Genomic DNA, 21714 nt, shown 5'->3' on the forward strand with positions numbered 1-21714 from the left:
CAGGCCTTTGAATTTAATGACATATGTTAATGCACACAAGGACACTTGATCCTGCACCTATTTAAAATGCCTCTCCTACTTCAATCTACCCAAATGCACCACTTCGTATTGTGTATCTGCCATGTAATTAGTCCACCTCCTCCTGAATTCTGCTACTACCATCAGTGTTTGCTACATTTGAGTTTTGGGTCATCTGCAAACTGGAAATTATTGCTTGTGTCCATAGGTATAAGGGATGCGTCCACAGGGATGTTCAACCAATCACCAAAACATTTTGGAGACAACTTTGTATTTATGTTGAAGCTACCTCTTTAACCCCATTGCTGCAACTTTTGTTGTACTTCATCAAAGTCCTTTGGAATGTCCTGAAGACACAGCAAATATCACATCACCTTCATAAACCTGCTCCTAATGTGAGGCAAACATAATTTGCCTTTAACAAATGCATTCTGCCTGTCATTTAATTTTTTTTTTTCAAATGACAATTAATTTAGTTTTCACATAATCCCAAAGTGTTCATACTATTAATTACTTTATGATTCATGCGATCACTCCCCTTCTCTTTCATTGAACATTTTTAGTTTTGCATTCTTAAAACTATTCATTCTGAAAGAAATCTGACAATGTCATGGGGATTTTCCTTTTTTTTCCTCTTCTTTAATTTCAAAAATCCCCCTAAAATAAATTGTAATCAGTAAAGTGCCAAAATCCTACTGAAACATATGTTTTATGGACTGGGATGTTCTGCAGAAAACACAAAAACGACCATCAGGATGTACCCTCTACTTACTGAAGACTTGGATTATACTCTCTAGAATTTAGGAGTTTGAAAGGGGATCTTATAGAAACTTACAAAATTCTTAAGGGGTTGGACAGGCTAGATGCAGGAAGATTGTTCCCGATGTTGGGGAAGTCCAGGACAAGGGGGTCACACAGCTTAAGGATAAGGGGGAAATCCTTTAAAACCGAGATGAGAAGAACTTTTTTCACACAGAGAGTGGTGAATCTCTGGAACTCTCTGCCACAGAGGGCAGTTGAGGCCAGTTCATTGGCTATATTTAAGAGGGAGTTAGATGTGGCCCTTGTGGCTAAGGGGATCAGTGGGTATGGAGAGAAGGCAGGTACGGGATACTGAGTTGGATGATCAGCCATGATCATATTGAATGGCGGTGCAGGCTCGAAGGGCCGAATGGCCTACTCCTGCACCTAATTTCTATATTTCTATGAAGATAGACGCAAAAGTGCTGGAATAACTCAGCGGGGCTGGCCACATCTCTGGAGATGAAGGATAGGTGATGTTTCAGAGTGGGACCATTCTTCAAACTGATAGTACGGGGTAGGCGGTGAAGAGCTGCAAGAAAGAAAAGACCAGGCCCAACCAATCAGGGCCAGCAACAAATGACCTCAGGCAGGGTGGTGCCCATTGTTGGCTAGGGAAAGTGTGATCTTAAGAGGGTTACAATGTGGTGAACTGTGGAACTAGTTAAATGACTAGAATGGAGGAAGTAGCAAGAGGGGAGGGGGGTTCTACGTAGAATTCCACGTTCATACCGCTGGGTTGTAAGCTACCCATGTGAAAGATGAGGTGGTGTTTCTTCAATTTGCGTGTGGCCTCAATCTGGCAATAGAAGAGGCCCAGGACTGAAAGGTCAGTATGGGAATGGGAAGAAGAGTTGAAATGGTTGGCAACTGGGAGATCCCGTAGGCCTTGGTGGACTGATGGTAACTGTTCAGCGAAATGGTCGCCGAGTCTACACTTGGTCTCGCCGATGTACAGGAGCCCACATCGGGAACACCGGATGCAGTAGATGAGGTTAGAGGAGGTACACGTGAACCATTGGCTCACCTGAAAGGACTGTCAGGGTCCCTAGATGGAGTCGAAGGAGGAGGTACAAGGACAGGTGTTGCATCTCCTGCAGCACCTTGTGAGGTGGTGGTTTGGGTGGGAACTTATTAACTCCATTCTATTACCATTTCTCAGACACGTTAAACTTTATTTAATGTAATTTACACATCGAGTTTAAATGTTGAAATACAACTTTTAACAACTGGTTTTAACACTGTTTTCAAGCTAGTGGTTGTTCAGTCAAACTGATGATTTATACTACTCTTGCAAGCTCTGCAAATACGGTTGAAGGACTATTGCTTGGAGAGGGTTAAGTAAAGGCAGTTATTGTGCATACATTCCAAAACATGCTCACATAAACAGAAGAAATAACCTGAATTGAATTGCACTATTTCCCCCTCTAGAATGCATGCTATGAGAATGCAGGTTGACTTGGACAGGTTGGGGGAGTGGGCAGATGCATGGCAGATCAAGTTTAATGCGGATAAATGTGAGGTTATCCACTTTGGTAGCAAAAACAGGAAGGCAGATTACTATCTAAATGGCGTCAAGTTGGCTAAAGAGGGAAGTACAACGGGATCTGGGGGTCCTTGTACATCAGTCTATGAAAGTAAGCATGCAGGTACAGCAGGCAGTGAAGAGAGCGAATGGCATGTTGGCTTTTATAACAAGAGGAATCGAATATAGGAGCAAAGAGGTCCTTCTGCAGTTGTACAGAGCCCTAGTGAGACCACACCTGGAGTATTGTGTGCAGTTTTGGTCCCGTAATTTGAGGAAGGACATTCTTGCTATTGAGGGAGTGCAACGTAGGTTTACAAGATTAATTCCCAGGATGGCGGGACTGTCATATGCTGAGAGAATGGAGCAGCTGGACTTGTACACTCTGGAGTTCAGAAGGATGAGAGGGTATCTCATTGAAACATATAAGATTGTTAAGGGTTTGGACACGCTAGAGGCAGGAAACATGTTCCCGATGTTGTCGGAGTCCAGAACCAGGGGCCACAGTTTAAGAATAAGGAATAAGCCATTTAGAACGGAGACAAGGAAACACTTTTTCTCACAGAGAGTGGTGAGTCTGTGGAATTCTCTGCCTCAGAGGGCGGTGGAGGCAGGTTCTCTGGATGCCTTCAAGAGAGAGCTAGATAGGGCTCTTAAAAATAACGGATATGGGGAGAAGGCAGGAGCGAGGTACTGATTGGGGATGATCAGCCATGATCACATGAATGACGGTGCTGGCTCGAAGGGCCAAATGGCCTACTCCTGCACCTATTGTCTATAGAATCCTTCCACATTGCAGCTGTGGCAATATTCAGATTAACTACTTAAAACCATTGCCACACAAGCCGGCCACACTTGAAAATTAGGGAGAGAAGAGGTGCGGATCATATGATAGTTTGAACACCATTCGCAAAATGGGTGATCTTCTGTCTCCTACACCTTCCTGAATTTGAAACTAAAGATTTGGATTACTGAGCTGTGGCCGATGGAGAAATTAGATACAAAATAACTAAAGTGAATCGTGAATGGAAAACTGGTCTGACAATTGTGGAGCTACTACACACTCATTAAAACCCCAGCCTACAAAAATGCTTGGATGATGAAATTTGCTATTCTTAGCTAATCCATCCAACATGTGACTTCAAGTAAAGAGAGTGACTTCAAGTCTGTGAACAGTGGCTCCACCCCGAGAGTAATTCCTTGAAAAATGCATTGAGCTACTGTAATGGTGTGACCAATGCTACGTACATGCAAGTGATTTTGAAAGGATATGAAAGTTGACTAGATATTTAATACATTGTCATAAGGTCGTTCATAAGTGACAGGAGTAGAATTTGGCCATTCTGCCCATCAAGTCTACTCTGCCATTCAATCATGGCTGATCTATCTCTGCATCCTAACCCAGAGCTGCCAAGTCAGAGCATTTCAGTGTTCTAGTACCTGGAAATCAGTATTTAGCTGAGGAAATCGGTATTTTTGGCAGAGCCATTTTGCTGATTTTTTTTTTTTAATGTGTGGTCATACCCATGTAAGAGTACAAGAATGCATAACTTTGCTACCAATTGACATGTCTTCTTCGGACCTTACTTGACAGTGCATTCATTGCCATCTTTTTGTACACTGCTGCTTGAACGGCTGCTTCCTGCTTTTAGCACCAGATGATGATGTAGAAGCAATTTTGGTAGCCTCCCTCTCCCTCCCCTTTGTCCCTCCTTCCATCCCCTCTCCCTCTGCCTCTCTCTCCAGGTTCTCTGGATGCTTTCAGAGAGAGCTAGATATCTTAAAAATAGCGGAGTCAGGGGATATGGGGAGAAGGCAGGAACGGGGTACTGATTGGGGATGATCAGCCATGATCATATTGAATGGCGGTGCTGGCTCGAAGGGCCAAATGCACCTATCGTCTATTGTCAATCCATTCCTCTCACTCTCCCTCCCACTTTCCCTCCCTCCCCTTTCCCTCCCACCCACCCTCCTTTTTTCTCCCGCACTCTCTTATTCACTCCCTCTCTCTCTCTCCTTCTCCCTCTCTCCCTCCATCCCTCCCTCTCAACCACTCTCCACCCCTCCCTCTCACCCCATTGAGCCCACCCAACGTTCTGTAAAATCAAGGCCAATCCCAATGTAACTGTAATCCCACTGATAACCTTTCACCACTAGGCTTATCCAGAATTCTACCACTGCCTGAAAAATAAGCAAAGGCTCAACTTCCACTGAGAAAGAGAATGCCAAAGACTTATTCTTATACAAGAATTTTCCCGAACAGTCTGTGACCCATAGCACTGTGGCCGCAGCGCTATGTGTAAAGCTATGTGGCGCTACATTTAGAACCCATAGCGCTGTAGCTGGCAGCTCTTCGTTTAAATTTGCACACTTTAAACTGACAGCGCTCTGTTTAAACCTGGAGCTGGGACAGGCAGATCAAAGCTTACAAAAATAATCATCCAGATCTTGAATTAAAAAAAAAATAATAGATTTAATCTGCTATAATTTGTAGAGGTACAGTATGACTTTTTATATCCTTGCATTTTTTAAGCAGCAAGATCTTAAATTAATTTCACCGGGTTATTACTTTTCCATCGGTGAGTGGTATGTTAATGAAACAGGAATTCGGGGCGATTTTTTAAAAACCCGTATTTAACAACGCAAAATCGTACATCAGTATTCTTATCGCATTTCCACACAAAATACGGAAAATTCGTACTACTTGGCAGCTCTGTTAACCCCATTCACCTGCCTTCACCCCATAATCTCTGACACCTGTACTAATCAAGAATCTAGCTATCTCTGCTTTAAAAATATCCACTGACTTTGCCTCAGCAGCCCTATGCCGCAAAGAATTCCACAGATTCACCACCCTCTAACTAAAGAAATGTCTCCTTCCTAAAAGGATGTCCTCTAATTCTGAGGCTATGACCTCTAGTCCTAGACTCTCCCACTAGTGGAAACATCCTCTCCACATGCATTCTATCCAAGCCTTTCACTATTCTGTATGTTTCAATTAGGTAATGAAACATAGAAAATAGGTGCAGGAGTAGGCCATTCAGCCAGCATCATCATTCAATATGATCACGGCTGATCGTCCAAAATCAGTACTCCTTTATTGCTTTTTCCCCCCATATCCCTTGATTCCGTTTATCTAACTCTCTTGAAAACATCCAGTGAATTGGCCTCCACTGCCTTCTGCAGCAAAGAATTCCACAGATTCACAACTCTCTTGGTGTAAATGTTTTTCCTCATCTCTGTCCTAAGGAAAAGCTTTTTCACCCTAAGAGTTGTGAGAGAGTTTCACAGGTAATGAGGTAATTGTGAATGAAAGAATACTGAGAAAACCAATGTTTATGAAAATGCTGATGCCATTTATACTATTACAAACGTGAAACTGGTCCTGGTATCTGATTGACCTTTTCTTTCTATAGCTGCAAGATTGCTGAACAGATGGGATGGGAGATTGCAACCTTCACGTGGTCCGCCCTGTTTCGACGAATGCAATCAACCTGGCATGCACAATCAAATAAGATCAAATAGAAAAGTTGTCTTACAACTTTAGGCTGTGCACGCCATACGCAAGAAGAAGAAGCTGAACAGATTCTCCGAAAAAAAGTTAATGGAAAATAAAACATCCTCTTCTTGACAACTTAAAAAAATGAAATTGCTATGGAAGGCCTGAACCCGTATTTCCAATTGATGTTTATAAATGCCCTTATAGAACTCGGTCCTCTTTCCTCTCGCACATCAGCTGTCGTACAGTAAAGAGCCTGTCCCACTTGGCCGGCATTTGCACGTCACGCCTATGTCATCACGCACCACGCATCACGTGCGTCGTGACGCGAAAATGATGTCGCGTAAATTACGCGCAAATGACAGCCAAGTGGGACAGGCCCTTAAGAGAACCAAATCACGATAATGTTTAAGTAACATCTATGTCCCAGTTTCTCTCCCTTTCAAAAAATAACGCCATTTACTTGTACATTCTTCAAATCACATGGTGTGATTCATACCATTGATTCCAATACACACCAAGTATTTATGAACAATCTTATGATTACTAACTCATCCAATGATGCATTCCCAAATAAATAATGCTTAAATGGCCACCTTCTTAGGGCTCCAATTGAGGTCTCACCAATATCGTACAGAATTGAAGATAATCTCCTGCTCAATTCAATTCAAATCCCCCAGCAAGAAATGATAAAACTGTTAACTTTGCTGTACCCACATGCTAGCCTTTTGTAAATTGTGCAGCAGTAATTTCTGCAACTCAGATGCTGGAGAAGGGTTTTCAGTCTGAAGAAAGGGTTTCGACCCGAAACGTCACCTATTTCCCTCGCTCCATAGATGCCGCCTCACCCGCTGAGTTTCTCCAGCATTTTTGTCTACCTTTCTGCAACTCAGAGCTGTTGTACATGCTGGAAATCTGAAATAAAAAAACAGAAAAATGCTGGAAATATGCAGCATGTCAGACAGCACCTGTGAAATGAGGAACAATGTCTGTGGTGGGATCGTAAACATCTTGAAATGTTAACTCTGCTTTTGTTTCTACAGATGATGCCTGACCTGCTGTGTGTCTCCAGCATTTTTTGCTTTTATTATTTTTCCTGCGTTGTGCTTCCCAGGGCTCAGAAAAGCCCGTAACTGAAGTTGTTCCTATTGAGCACTGCTTGTGGGTCATGAGAAGTGATAGAACTTGTGTGTTCCCCTAACCCCAGTAACCCACTACTCCCATCCCCCACCCCAACCACCCTGGTCCAAATGAAATGTTGAAGTTGCAAGATTTCAAAATCCTTCCGTTGGGGCCTTTCAATTCCAACAACACAACCTATTGAGTGCTCCCCTATTACTGACCTGACAGCTAGACCGACCGAGCAGAAGAACGAGTCCTACGCTGCAGACTGTAGTCCAGGCACTCTGTACGACACCAATGATTGTCATTCATGTAAAAATATTGGCCTTGAGGAGTAATAAAAATGAACTGCAAATGCTGGTTTATACCAAAGAAACTACTGGAAAAAATCAGCGGGTCAAGCAACATCTCTGGAGAAAATGGATAGGTGGCATTTTGAAGGGGTTCTGACCCGAAATGTCACCGATCCATTTTCTCCAGAGATGCTGCCGACCCACTCTCCCTTTCAAGAAGTTTTGGTGAGTGGTAGAATCTGGCAGGAATGGATGAGGATATGAGGAGGGAAAAATAGTACAAAAGATGAATGTCGGGTTATGGCCAGCATTGACTCAATGGGCGGAATGGCCTTAAGTCTCCAAGATTGATATAATCAGACATATTCTTCCCAAAGATTTTATTTTAGCCTCTTGGAAGTATTGGCCCTGATATTTATGAGGGAGTTGGAATGATTTTTGCAGATAGTGAATGCAGAGAAAGAATGAATTGACCCGATCGATCAAATGGCAGGACCTCACTGAATCTTTTCTGACCAAAAGACTGCCTGCTTTTTGAGAATGCCTTATTAAAACCTAGAGGGTTCAACATCATCATATTCATCCAGGGTTCAAGCTTCCTCCCTGCTTTTAAAGTCTTAAAAGTTAATCTGCTCCATAGGAACAGCACATTGTTCCAAAGAATTCCTTTCGGCTACCATAAAGATGTAGATTCCTTGGACATATGGAAACTCTATTAAAAGTGCTGAGGGCATTTCCCATGGTACAACAGGAAAGAAAAATTCCAGGCATCAGCACCTTCAGATGAGTCATGAGTTAGTGTGGATAAAGCTATGCCACAAGTTGACACCAGTGAGCAAAGCATTTGTCGATGGAATGCTACTTCTACTTGCAAAGCTATTGCATCCACATGTTGGAGTTATGCCTTGGCTGGGAGAACTGGCTTCATACCATACAGGACATTTTAAGGGGCCATTTCCTTCCTGACTGCAGTACACATCTTGTTTTTTCTCTGAAGCACCCCATTGGGAGACCAGATGCGTACTCCTATTTAACAGATAATTTTAGAGGCTAAATAGTGCCATTCTCAATCACTTTTATTTCACCTTTGCAATACACGTTATCAAATTAATGGATGCAAATAAAGCTATTGTGATAACCAAGCCTTGCCAATCTTATGGGTAAAGCTGAATGGATAGCAAATTGCCTCCATGGAAGGAAGCAGAGGGTGATGGTGGAAGGTTACTTCTCGGACTGTGACTAGTGGTGTGCATCAGGGTTCGGTGTTGGGCCCGATACCGTTTGTCATCTACAGCAATGATTTGGATGTGAACATACAGGACAAGATTAGCAAGTTTGCTGATGATATAAAAATTAGTGGTTTTGTAGATAGTGAAGATGGTTGTGAAAGATTGCAGCAGGATCTGGATCGATTGGCCAGGTGGGCAGAGGAATGGTTGATGGAATTTAATACAGAAAAGTGTGAGGTGTTGAAGGTGTTGCACTGTGAACGTAGGCCTCTGGGTAGTGTTGTAGAGCAGAGGGATCTAGGAGTACAGGTGCATGGTTCCTTGAAGGTCGAGTCGCAGGTAGATAAGGTGGTCAAAAAGACTTTTGCCACTTAGGCCTTTATCAGTCATAGTATTGGGCATAGAAGTTGGGAGGTCGTGTTGCAGTTGTACAAGACGTTGGTGAGACCACATTTAGAATACTGTGTTCAGTTCTGGGCATCATGTTATAGGAAATATATTGTCAAGCTTGAAATGGTTCTGAAAAGATTTATGAGGATGTTGCCAGGACTAGAGGAACTGAGCTATAGGGAGGTTGAGTAGGCTGGGTCTCTATTCCATGGAGCGCAGGAGGATGAGAGGAAATCTTATAGAGGTATACAAACTCATGAGAGGAATAGATCAGGTAGATGCACAGAGTCTTTTGCCCAGAGTAGGAGAATCAAGGACCAGAGGACATACTGTAGGTTCAAGGTGAAGAGGAAAAGATTTAGTAGGAATCCGAGGGATCACTTTTTCACACAAAGGGTGGTGGGTGTATGGAACAAGCTGCCAGAGGAGGTAGTTAAGGCTGGGACTATCCCATTGTTAAAGAAACAGTTAGACATGAACATGGATAGGACAGGTTTGGAGGGATATGGACCAAGCACAGGCAAGTGGGACTAGTGTAGCTGGGACATTGTTGGTGGTGTGGGCGAGTTGGGCCGAAGGGCCTATTTCCACACTGTATGACTCGAAATGACCATGAATAAATGACATTGATATCTCAAAATGTACATATATTCTTAAATATTTGTTTAAATATTGTTTTTAAGGTAAACATTCAAAAATAAAAACATCATAGTCAGTTCAATTTTGCAAGGCTAGCTTAACTGACTATGAACAGTTGGCTGATCTATATCAGGCCATAGCATAGCGAGATAGCATAATCTAATTTCTGGAGTAATTTGAAATTAGTTTGAACTTCCTTTGCACAAACCCCACACTCGCAACACATATAATGGTAAATGGCCACACGGGTTAAATGCTGCATTGCGGAGTTGCAGAAGCTGCTTCTCCTTTTCTGTAAATTAAATATTTACCTTTAATTATTTGTCGTAGCTAGAAAATTGAGTTGGTCAGATGGAATGTTGGAGCATAACACATCATAATTGCACTCACTCTTCAATCTCCAAGCTTATCCGCCAGCCAGCTAGCTCACAGCTGCTGCCTTGCTCATCACCATTCTCTTGGATTCAAATACCCTAACACCCCAGCTGAAGAAAAATCCCTCTGTTCTCAATCTGTCTTTTGAATAGATCCCCAGCCTCAACAACTTTTTGGAGAAGTGAATTCCAGATTTTCACAACAGTTTGTGTGGATTATATATTTTTTAATGTATTGAACTTTCTTGGTTTGTTATCTCCGAGTACTGTGTTTACAGACCTGAATGCTGCTGCAAGTAAGAATTTCAATGACCTGTTTTCAGTACATATGATAGTTAAACACTCTTGGAAATATTTCTTGTATTAGCACACACAACCTGGCTCTAGTTTTAAGGTGATGTCCAGCTAGTTCTGGGCTTCTGCTTTGGAGGAAATTGTTTCTCAGAATCTAACAAAGCCTTTAAGACTTTAAACACCTAAATTATATCACAATTTAATCTTCTGTACTCAAGGGAACATAATCCTTGAGTCTCTGGCCTTACCTCACAATTTAGCTCCTTTAGATTTCACATCATTCTGGTTCCACCCAAAGTCAACATATCCTTCCCAAGGGGCTGCAACAGAACATTGTCTGGCCCTCCAGATGGGGCCTAATCAACAGTTTATATGGGAACGGCATAACGTCAACCCTTTTGTAGTCCAGCATACATGACCTGAAGGCTAATACTCTATTGGCCTTATTAAATTGTATTTTGCCTGGTACATCCGAGTGACTTCTGCACAAAGACTCATAAATTCTCTGCGTGTTAGATGCGAGAAAGGCTGTCCTATTTGACAATTCATATCCTGTCCAAAGAACAATAATCCTTGCCTCAGTCAGGGGTAGCCAGGGCAGCAGCCACGTTCAATAGTCTGTTCATACAAATGCCTTTTATATACAACATATTTAACAATGCAGGCAACCTGGAAATATTGAGACTTTTGCCTCCATCCTACAAGGGAATTAATGAATGATTTTGTAAATTGTGGCTCTCACATGAACTATTAATTTCACATGTTCACTCGTGATGTTTAGCAAGGATTTGATGATGTTTCTTGAGAGGAATGCAAAAAAAAAATCAGCAGTCAGCTGAAGCTTCTGAGGGGAACAAAGAGATTTCAAAAGATTCTTCTGAAGATGGCCAGTGCAAGAAACGAAACAATCAAACCTCAAGTCTGGACTTGTGAGAGAGAGACAAACTACGTGAAATCAGCAGAATGCTGAAAGATAAAGGAACGTGGTTTCTGATGTGACTTCATCACCAGCCAATTCTCACACAACTTCATCATCCACAGCAAGGTTGACCATGGAACTTTATGCGTTTATGTAATAAAAGATAAGACACAAAATGCTGGAGTAACTCAGCAGGACAGGCAGCATCTCTGGAGAGAAGGAATGGGTGAAGACCCTTCTTCAGACTCATTCCTTCTAACCCATTTCTTCTCTCCGGTGATGCTGCCTGTCCCGCTGAGTTACACCAGCATATTGTGTCTATCTTTGGTTTAAACCAACATGTGCAGTTCCCTCCTACACATTTCTTAAGATTTTGTTGTTGACATTTATATTCATATCCAACGTTATCCATTAATAGAGCTCTCAAAGTCATTATCATTGTCTAATCTACTGTTTCTTCTAACGTTCCAGTTCTATAAATATGACTCTATAATGGCTCAAGATTAACCAGGTGTTATAAGCCAAAAAGTAAAATAGCTCAAATACTGGATCTGAAATTAAAACCAGGATACAAAGTCTCAATAATTGCAGAGAACAGAAAAATAAGAAATAATCTGTATATTATTGGCATCAGGGCTGAAAACCAAAAAGGAAAAAGGCGGAATAAATGAAAAGGAAATCCAGAGGAAGTACGAGTGATACTTGCTTGACAAAGCCAATTCAACAGAAGTATTAGAAAGCATTGCAAAAAAACCCCATTAAAGGTATGATACTATAATCCTCAAGGAGAATAGAAATAGGGCAGAAAAGTTTAGAAAAAAATGAAATTAAACTTGAAATTTCCAACACAGATGCAATATAGATAATGGTATAAGAGGTTTAACTCAGCCAACTTTAGTGTAAAACCTCGCTCGCAAGCTCCAGAATAGAAGCTTCCTGTTTACATGTGGCTGGGGATTTATTGGCATTTAATTTCAGGACAGACAAGCTGATCATCTAGACTGGAGAATCCTCTAGACAGCAATAGGAAAAGTAAAAAGCAGGAAACCTAAAACAAATAATGTACATAAAATGAAGTAATGACTGGAATTTCTATGTGGGGATGTAAATCTTTCCTTATAAAAATAACTTCAGGGCTGGAGAAGTTGTTCAATAGAAATCAAAACTCAACATGTTACAATAAAACTCTGATAATCCAACACATTTAGGACAGTGGAAGACCATCAGATTTTCTACACTATTGTATATTACCCCTATTAACCCTCCAAAACATTTATATTTAAATTATCCGTCTAAAACAAGATGCATGTGGTGCAATAAATGTTTATTTGAAGCCAGTGGGAGCAGGAAATACACAAGCACTCTAGACCCTTGCTCTAGTCTCAAACTTTCAACGTTCTTGACCCCTGGTGTTCCACACTTCCATCCCAGCCTTAGCTGTACAACCCCTGTCTCTGGCAGCCTATTCCACTTGTACTCCAGACCCCTTGATTCACATTTCGACTCACATGACCGATCATCAAGACTTCCCAACAATGAAATGCCGGATTATCAGTTTTACCATATTTTAAAATGCTGCCTCCCATTGCAACCCATTGAAAGAGGGTTAAGTTATAAGAACAGAAGTCAATTAACTTAGGTTTACCAGAATGGTGATATCAGTGATTCTTTCCATGAAGAATACACGTTGGCAGTGACAGGAAAGGGGACCCCTTTCAACAGAGCATGTGGAAGTCAAACAGCACTGTCAGTTTACCCAGAATGTTGGAAAAGTGCCATTATGCATACAATGAAGTTTGACAATCATAAATGCCCATAATGTGACTTGATTTTTCTTAAAGTGATCAAAGGGCACATGTATCTCAAAAGGCCACAACTATGAAGAAAGCAAAGAAGTTTAATGAAAAATTAAAAATCACTGAGCCAGGTTTTGCCCCGTATACTAGTGTGCAGTGTACAGGTTTTTTTTTTAGTGATTCACATGCATAATCATGTAACTGCTTGTCCTTTCCACCACATCCCCATGGATGTAGCGTAGCTGAGAGTATACTATATAAAGCAGCCAGGAGAGCAGTTTAAATGACAGCTTGCAGCAGAGGAAGAACAGCTGGGAACTATCATTACATTCCAGTAGGAATAGCAAACAGTTTTCTTGAGCAGAGGCAATCTGATGGAATGAGGAATTTGTCAAATAATTTGCAGGGAACAACCATTTTCCAACAGGAGTTTTTTTCACGTTTAGTTTTCATTTTCCTCCTGACTGAACTGCTCTATACTCAATTATCTCAAAGAAAACGGATTATCTCTGTGTTATTGTGGGGAATGTCAATTGTTTTCTATTTATTGTGGTGAAATGTTTTATTAGCACGTGCAAGAAAACAACAGATATATTTGGCTGGACAGATTTCCTTTGCTTCCCAAACATTCCCAATGCAGAACCTTCCTGTGGTGGCTGGAATGTGGAGTACATGAGGCCTTCTTAGTGGAATGATAAAGACGAGACATTATAAAATGTTGGAAAACCAGGTCATCTTGGCACTGCCAAAATCTAGTGGCAATACCAAGAAATGTAATTACTTCCTCCAGCAGCTTCTCAGTACAGATTTTCCACTTCAATAACTATTTCCCCAACATGATGGTAGATTATACAAACCCTTTGTTACAATATGAAGGAAGGAAGTTCTTAAGTTCACATTCGCTGGCTGAGATTTAATAACCACCACTGAAGGAGATTTATTCCAAGGTATTCAATACATAAGTCATTTATAAGTTTCACAAATATTCTTCATAACATTCTTGGCATTTCCCAAGTTTATAATTTGGTGATTCAACCAAATGTGCCAACATCCCTTCAGCAGTATAATTTCACAAAATACTAGACAATATCACAACCTAACCTTTGACAAATCTGTGATGAAAAATTCACAAGAATAGTATTAGTATTGAGCAAAACATAAAGTGCTAGAGGAACTCAGAGGGTCAGGCAGCATCTGGGGAGGGAATGGACAGACGACGTTTCGGGGCAGGACACTTCTTCAGGCTCAGACTTCTTTGAGTCTGAAGAAGGGTCCCAACCTGATACATTGTCTGTCCATTCCCTTCCCAGATGCTGTCTGACATCGAGTTCTTACAGCACTTTGTGTTTTGCTTCTAATTCCAGCATCTACAGGCCCTTGCGTCTCCATACTATTAGCATTGTAGGCTTGCCACAAACAATTGGCACCACAAAAAACAAATCAAAAACATTTCCCGTCTCAATCCAAAGTAACGTCACCTAAATTGGGAGTTTCCTGTAAAGTATTACCAGGTTAACGTCACAGCCTGAGTATTAAATGTCGTCAGGAATTCTCAGAATTAAATAACCTGTCATCAGGAATTCTCAACAGAAAAAAACATGTCGCGATGCATAATGCTAATTTCCAAAGTATCTAAAGCAAAACTTCCAAAGCATTCTAGGGTTATTTTTAGGGCAAATTTACAATCAAAGTTATATCTGAAATAAGATACAAAAAAAAGTGTGCACTGAAAAAAGGATATAAATTCTGAAAGCACAAAAAAAAAAAAAAAAAAAAAAAAGCAGACAAAATGAAACTTTAAGGTTATGGTTTTCAATAGTTCAGATACTTGCATCATCAGTTTCAGTTTTTTTCAATCTTCTTTTGTTCTTCTTGCATTGAGACTGCCAAATTCCTACTTTTCGTCACCTCTTCTCAACAAAACGTAGCTTTGGAATAGTGGATCAAAATAAGTGTTTAGGCAAACTAATCCAAGAATGAGCCCGTGATGTGATTGTTGAAATCCTCTCGAACTGCACACGTTCTCAGGCCCACGCCCAACACCAGCCCATACGCCCCTCTTTCCTCTGAGCCTCTCCCTATGGTATCCCCACGAGATCCCTCCCCCCTCCTCAGACACAGTGACTGATGCCACCCCCAAAATTATGTTGTGTCTTCGCCATTCCTTCTGATCTTCCCCCTCTCCAATGCGAGATAGAACGAGACATCTTGTTTTATAGCCTAATTGAGAACGAAAAGCCGTATTTAACTGATAACCAGTCAGAGAATGAGGTACTGGGAACGGGAAAAAAAAGAAAATCGCTACTCTGCAAGAGTAATCAAAAAGCAGAAAGCTGCAAAAGCTGGAAGTGTGAACTAAAGGCTGAAGATCCCCAGTGAGCTAGGCAGCGTCCAAGGAGAAAGAATTATGTTTCAGACCAGATCCTCTGCTTCCAGCATTTTCAGTTTTCAAAGTAATGGAAGCAGACCAGTCAGCTTTAAAAAATCTTGGAAGTTAGAGACGAGAAGATAATCTTGCACTTCAAACACGATATCAGCAGAGAGGAATGCTGGTGTTAATAATCGAGAATGCAATAGAACTTAAAATGCAACCAAAGTACATACCAAAGATCATAGAGCTCTGCTGTGCATGTCAGTGACAGGATTTATAGTATCCAATAGAGCACCAAAATAATATACATGTTTGTAACTAGCACATTAGTTGATAAAATATAACATAAACTAACAATTGTTACCCGAGATTAGCTATGACTATTCCTGCTCACTCGCTCTCCAGGTTTACACATTGGAAAAAAAATGCTACTCAATCAGAGAAGAGTGAGTCATTGTGCACATTATTGTCCGCATTCATTAACAGCAGTCACCTTCTGAGGCAGTGGGTGGTGTTGTGGAGGCAGTGGGGAGGAGGGGAGAGGAGAAGGGCAAGGACGGTACAGTTAAACGAGGAATCAAAGGACTATCAGATGTAAACACGCAAATGCTGATGGAAATGAAATTACTTGCACTACCCTGCTGATCCCACCATCAGCTATTAAACTTTCAGGTTAATCGTGAAGACATTGCTTTAGAAGCACCAATTCTGAACACAGACTTGTTACTACCTGCAGTTTCATTCCACTGAGCCCTGTAGTATGAGCTTAAACAAATAACCCAGTGCCTGCAAGCTAATATCCAATCTTGCACAGAGTTGATGCTGAGAAGCAGGTTATTCAACATGTTTTTAATTATCGAACGGGAGTATGCCAATTGAAATCAACATAGAAAATGGTACACTGCAAAGTTGTAAAAGGCTGAAAACATAGTTTCTGCTGGGACAAAGGCCTTTGGACGTGCACAAGATTTCTGTGTTGCTGGTTTCAGTCATCCAACAGTTTTTATTCCTTGCTACCCACATAGTTATGACATTAATCAGATTTTAATCAAACTTCAGTGACTCATGTTCCAAAATTCCAATGTTATTTGTCATTTGAGATGTTTTAGCAGGTCAAATCAACATGAACAAGGTTTTGGATATCGAAGGACATCTGAATGTCAGAGAAACATTTTTTGTTTTGAGATGGGAATGCTATTCCTTAATAATTTACATGAAAGAAAAGACAATAATTCTTCAATAGTGTTATTAAATGTAGATGCATAAAAGGGAATAATTTATTTTAAAGATGGTCCTGAGAAGGTTTACAAGAATGATTCCACGAATGAGCAGGTTAACCTGTGATGAGTGTTTGTCGGCACTGGGCCTATACTCGCTGGAGTTTAGAAGAATGAGAGGGGACTCATTGAAACGTACAGCAGAGTGAAAGTCTTGGATAGAGTGGTTGTGGAGAGTCTAGAACTAGAGGCCATAGCCTTAGAATTAAAGGACATTCTTTTAGGGAGATAAGGGGAAATTTCTTTAATCAGAGGGTGGTGAATCTGTGGAATTCTTTGCCACAGAAAGCTATAGAGGCCAAGTCAATGGCTATTTTTAAGGTAGAGATAGATAGATTTTTGATTAGTAAAAGTGTCAGAGGATATGGGGAGAAGGCAGGAGAATGGGGTTAGGAGGGAGAGATAGATCAGCCATGATTGAATGGCGGAGTAGACTTGATGGGCCGAATGGCCTAATTCTACTCCATCACTTATGACCGTATGCCCTTATGAACATTTTGCCACCAAACCTCAGAGTACCAAACTCAAGGTGGTGAGATACTCCATCCACAACTGCTGGACTGTCAGGGTTATCCAAAGTGCAGTGGCATGCCCTGGGTGCCTAAATAATAAACAATTAAAACTTAATTGTCACCCTTCAGTCTGAAGAAGCGTCTGGACCCGAATCATCACATTTCCATGTTCTCCGGAGATGATGTCCGACCTGCTGAGTTACCCCAGCATTTTATGTCCTTTTGTGTATTAACCACCATCTGCAGTTCCTTGTTTCCACTTATTTATCTTTCTGATATTTTGAATACATTGGGATGAAGCAGCCAGCAAATGGAGACACACACTAATCTGTAGTTTAAACACTTACATTTCTGCAATAAACTGAAACATCATGTTCCAAGATCCATCGCTGGAAGGAAGTGGACTCCATGCCGCAGTAAGATGATTTAGAAGCGGCCACTAAAGGTGCTTAAGTTATGGACCCTTAAATTATTTTTGAAAAGTAGGTAGAGGTAGGCCAACACATGAGGTGGTGGAAGTCCCAGGCACTAAATGAAGCCCTTGAAAAACATGTAAATTATCCTAAGGCACAGTAAAAACGACAGAAGGAATTAAAAAGGAAGGGTAAAGTATGAACATGGTGTGCATTGTGGAGTCATTGAGTCATATCTGATGCTGAACATTTTATATTTAAAGCACCAGGGGATTATTCACCTCCTCTGTCAGTGCTCCTTTGTACTTCCTGAGAGACCCGTTGGCTAATTCCACTCTGTGTACTGTGAAACCAGCAGTTCTCCAGCAAAAGATGTTACTACTGTTGCCTGGAGGTGCCAGGAGGGAATAATGCAGTGTCATAATAATTGGATGGATCAGGATACTCTCAGTGCTGCAGCAGGGTAGGAACCAAGAGACAAAAGGGGATTCAAATGGAACTGCAGGATAGAGCAGAAGGGGGCGACCACATTTTCTAGGTTATGCAGTGACAATGTACAATGACAGGTGAAATAGGCATAACATCAAACTCAATGCTCCCACTTTCCCAAGAATGAGACAAACTAAAATGTTTCCTAAAGATTAGCTTTGCAGACAGGAACCCAGCCAAGAGTAAATCATCTTCGATATATTTTAAATTTCGTTATTTAAATGGCATTGGCCTTCTTCACACCGATTCAAAATGGGCAAAAACATAAAAATTTGGAGAATTCTGCAGGTCAGGCAGTTCCGATGAAAAGATAAATGGTTACCATTTCAGATCAAAGACCCCTTTACAACTGAGAAAGAGAGAAACAAGTTTCATCAGGTGGCAGTCTGAAGAATGATTCCGAACCGAAACATCACCAATCCTTTTTATCTAGAGATGCCGCCTGACCTGCTGAGTTTCTCCAGCATTTTGTGTCTATCTTTCACAGAGAAAGGGTCCGTATCTTACATTTCACACATTGCTCTCCCCTTCCTTGCTGCTTAGACTAGCTGCTGAGTTTTTTTTCCATTTTAATTTCAGATTTCCAACTTCTGCACCCAAGAGAACACATCATTAAGTGCCTGTATAATTGGGAAGATGACATACCTTGTGGGGACCAGAGGAGCATTTCTGCTTCAACTGGCCTCAATTCACTTCCCCGACAGGCTGATGTGGAAATCCACTGAGGCTTCCTGTTTACGATACCTTAAAGCTGCATCCCTCTAAGGTTTTCGAAGTTCCTGCATGTTAGAAAGGTCCCCCTATGACTTTGGGTATTTTTGCCAGCTGCTCAAGGCAGCAGACTAAAATAGCAAAAAAGTAAGCACTCAGTCTCACAATTCTTATAATTTTTATATGGAGCGAGAAACGTTTAGTTAAAAATTACAGAAAATCCTGGAAACAGACAGCGGATTGGAGAGAAACAAAATTGACAGGAGAGATGGTGTGGCATTGTTTAACAGGCTGTATGGTGGCGTATCGGTAGAGCTACTACGAGACCCGGGTTCAATCCTGACTACAGGCGCTTGTCTGTACGGAGTTTGTACGTTCTCCCCGTGACCTGCATGGGTTTTCTCAGAGATTTTTGGTTTCCTTCCATGCTCCAAAGACGTACAGGTTTGTAGGTTAATTGGCTGGGTATGAATATAAAATTGTCCCTAGTGGGTGTAAGGAGGTGTTAATGTGCAGGGATCGCTGGTCAGCGCGAACTTGGCGGGCCAAAGGGCCCATTTCCACGCTCTATCTGTAAAGATACAAACAACGATGGTAATCTCTCTCCCTGTCAGAGGTATTCACAATATACTGTTCTAATAAGCCTCAATATTTTAGGATCAATCTTCTGACTAGGCACATTACACCATTTGGGTCTCAATACTGATTTTAGTTTCGCAATTAAGTATCATCCATAATATTAACTCAGTTTTTCCCTCCCCTCAGGCAATGCCTGATCTGCTGGGCCGTTACAGCATTTTTTAACTTGCAGGTTCTGCAATAAATGTGACATGCATTTTACATGTCAACATGAGTTTTATTTTTCTATTTTTTCTTGTTAATCGATTGACCAGGCAGGTCCACGAATGAAATCCAAAATAGTACAGATGCTAAAAATCTGAATTAAGGAGAGAAAATGCTGGAAATGCTCAGCAGGTATGGAAAGAGAATCAGAGTTAAACTTTTCAGGTTTGGGAGCCTTCGTCAAAACTGGGAAAGAGAGGAAAAACAATAGTTTTCAGTGAGGAGAAGGTTGGGGAGAATCAGGTAGAACAAAGATGATATCTCAGAGGGCATCCAAATGGATTAATGGAGACAATTACAAGGACATTATGCTTCTTTGTCCATGTAACACGTTGTTTACAGCAAGGTTAAGGGGCATGCTGAGAACAACCAGATGATACAAATAGAATAAGAGTGGTCATCATGCAAAAAGGCCAGTTCTGATAATAGACACACAGAGAGTGAGCTACCTAGAGGTCCAAATTGAGTCTGGAGAGCTGCAGACGAAAGATGAGAAATTGTTCCTCCAGCTTGCCTTGGGCCTCACAATGATAGTTCCATAACTTTGCATTCTTCTCAGCAATCCTGGCCTTGCCTTACCAATGATATTCCCTGTGTCCAATCCATTCTCTCCCATCCCCATCCATCTGCAATTTAAAATAAATTGTTATCTCACTTTTCCCATCATGATGAATGATCTTTTATCTGAAAAGTTAAACTTTGCTATTTGAAAAATATGATTTGACTAGCTCAGTGTTTGAGGTATTTTCTGCCTTTACTTCAGATTTCCAGCTGTTGCAGTTATAGCTTGGTTAAAAATATTTCCCATTAGTTTCCCACTGTTTTTCACAATTTTTTTAACCTGTTTGGTACTAATGCAGTCTGCCTCTCCTGAACCATTCTTTTCTACCAGTAAGGTTCCCAGCTCTTTATAAAAAAAATAATGGTATTGGACATGACTGAGCCAGCCTCCATTCTTGAATCAGTTTGCGTCTTTATCTTTCAATCGACTTGAATGTATGTGGTTTAACTTATTTCTCGTGTCATGTATGAATGCTTCTTTATGAACCTACACCCGTCTTCCATTAAATCCTCTCTGATCTTCCTTGGTAAACAGCTCGCCATCACAAAAGTATCGATCTCACAAATGCGTGTGCCTGAGCAAAAAATTACAAATGCTTCTGTCGTGCTACAATGACATGTATTGACCAATAAAGATCAATTGCGGTATTAAAATAGCCAACCGAAATTGTAATTTCTAGTTCTGAATGATATTATAATGAGCCAATGGCATTAATCATCACTTGTCTAATCCAGTACAATACAATACGCTTCAGTTCATTTTGAGCACAATATTTCGCAACTGCTAAAAATGGAATCCAAAAATTGGAAACGTATGATGAATTTCAAAAATGTCATCTTTTGCTAAAATTAGTTACCTCTCCCTTTTACAGATACATTCCCTTCTGAAGAAGGGTCTTGACCCGAAACGTCACACATTCCTTCTATCCAGAGCTGCTGCCTGTCCCGCTGAGTTACTCCAGCTTTTTGTGTCTTTCTTCCCTTCTCACAAACTCTTTATAAAGATACTTTACTGCACCAACCCTTATAAAACCAGTGGTTAAAGTAATTGTTAAATAGTAGCATTTCTTTTAAAGAAGGCTTGTCAACTTTAAAGGCCAAATTTATGTCCCATGGTCATTTGTTCAGAAGAGAGATACTGACATGTTCTCAATTAGATATTACATCCACATGCTGCAAGTTCAGTCTCACTCCAGAGAATTGAACACAAAATTCTAGTCTGGTAGTCCTGTCCAGTGAAGTGTGACATCACTGGAGATATTATCTTCTGCATGAGAGTTTAATCCAAGGTCACATTTGCTCTCTCAGGTACATATCAAATAAAAGTCTCATGGTACATACTTCAAAGACCACTAGAGAGTTAGTCCTTAAATTGATTTCACAAAAACAACTGATTACCTGATGCTTATCACAATGTGTTTGCTGCTATCTTTATGCACAGACAGGCCGCCCTATCTCTGAGACTAGAACAATTACATTGGAACTAAAGAAATAAAAGTATACCATTTGGCCCCTAACACGTGACATTTCACATTGGTTCCATCTTCCAGCACTAGCCTCCTATCTTAAAATCTATCCAATTCTACCTTGAAAACACTTGTTGACTAAACTTGCATAACCTTCTGGGTAAATAAACCT

General features: G+C 40.9%; 1 protein-coding gene across 6 annotated transcripts in view; it reads right to left on the minus strand.

The window, feature by feature from the left end:
* LOC129707819 (plexin-B2-like) overlaps nucleotides 1-21714 on the minus strand; it is a 193415-nt gene that overhangs the window by 80261 nt on the left and 91440 nt on the right. For 2 of the 6 annotated variants that reach the window (XM_055653187.1, XM_055653185.1), the window contains exon 3: nucleotides 6561-6758. The exons of the other annotated variants lie outside the window; for them this stretch is intronic. The gene's annotated coding sequence lies outside the window, so the exon portion shown is untranslated. The remainder of the gene's footprint in view (nucleotides 1-6560; nucleotides 6759-21714) is intronic. 6 annotated transcript variants of the gene reach the window in all.

The sequence above is a fragment of the Leucoraja erinacea genome, chromosome 22 (genome assembly GCF_028641065.1).
Source record: "Leucoraja erinacea ecotype New England chromosome 22, Leri_hhj_1, whole genome shotgun sequence".
NCBI classification, from domain to species: domain Eukaryota; kingdom Metazoa; phylum Chordata; class Chondrichthyes; order Rajiformes; family Rajidae; genus Leucoraja; species Leucoraja erinaceus.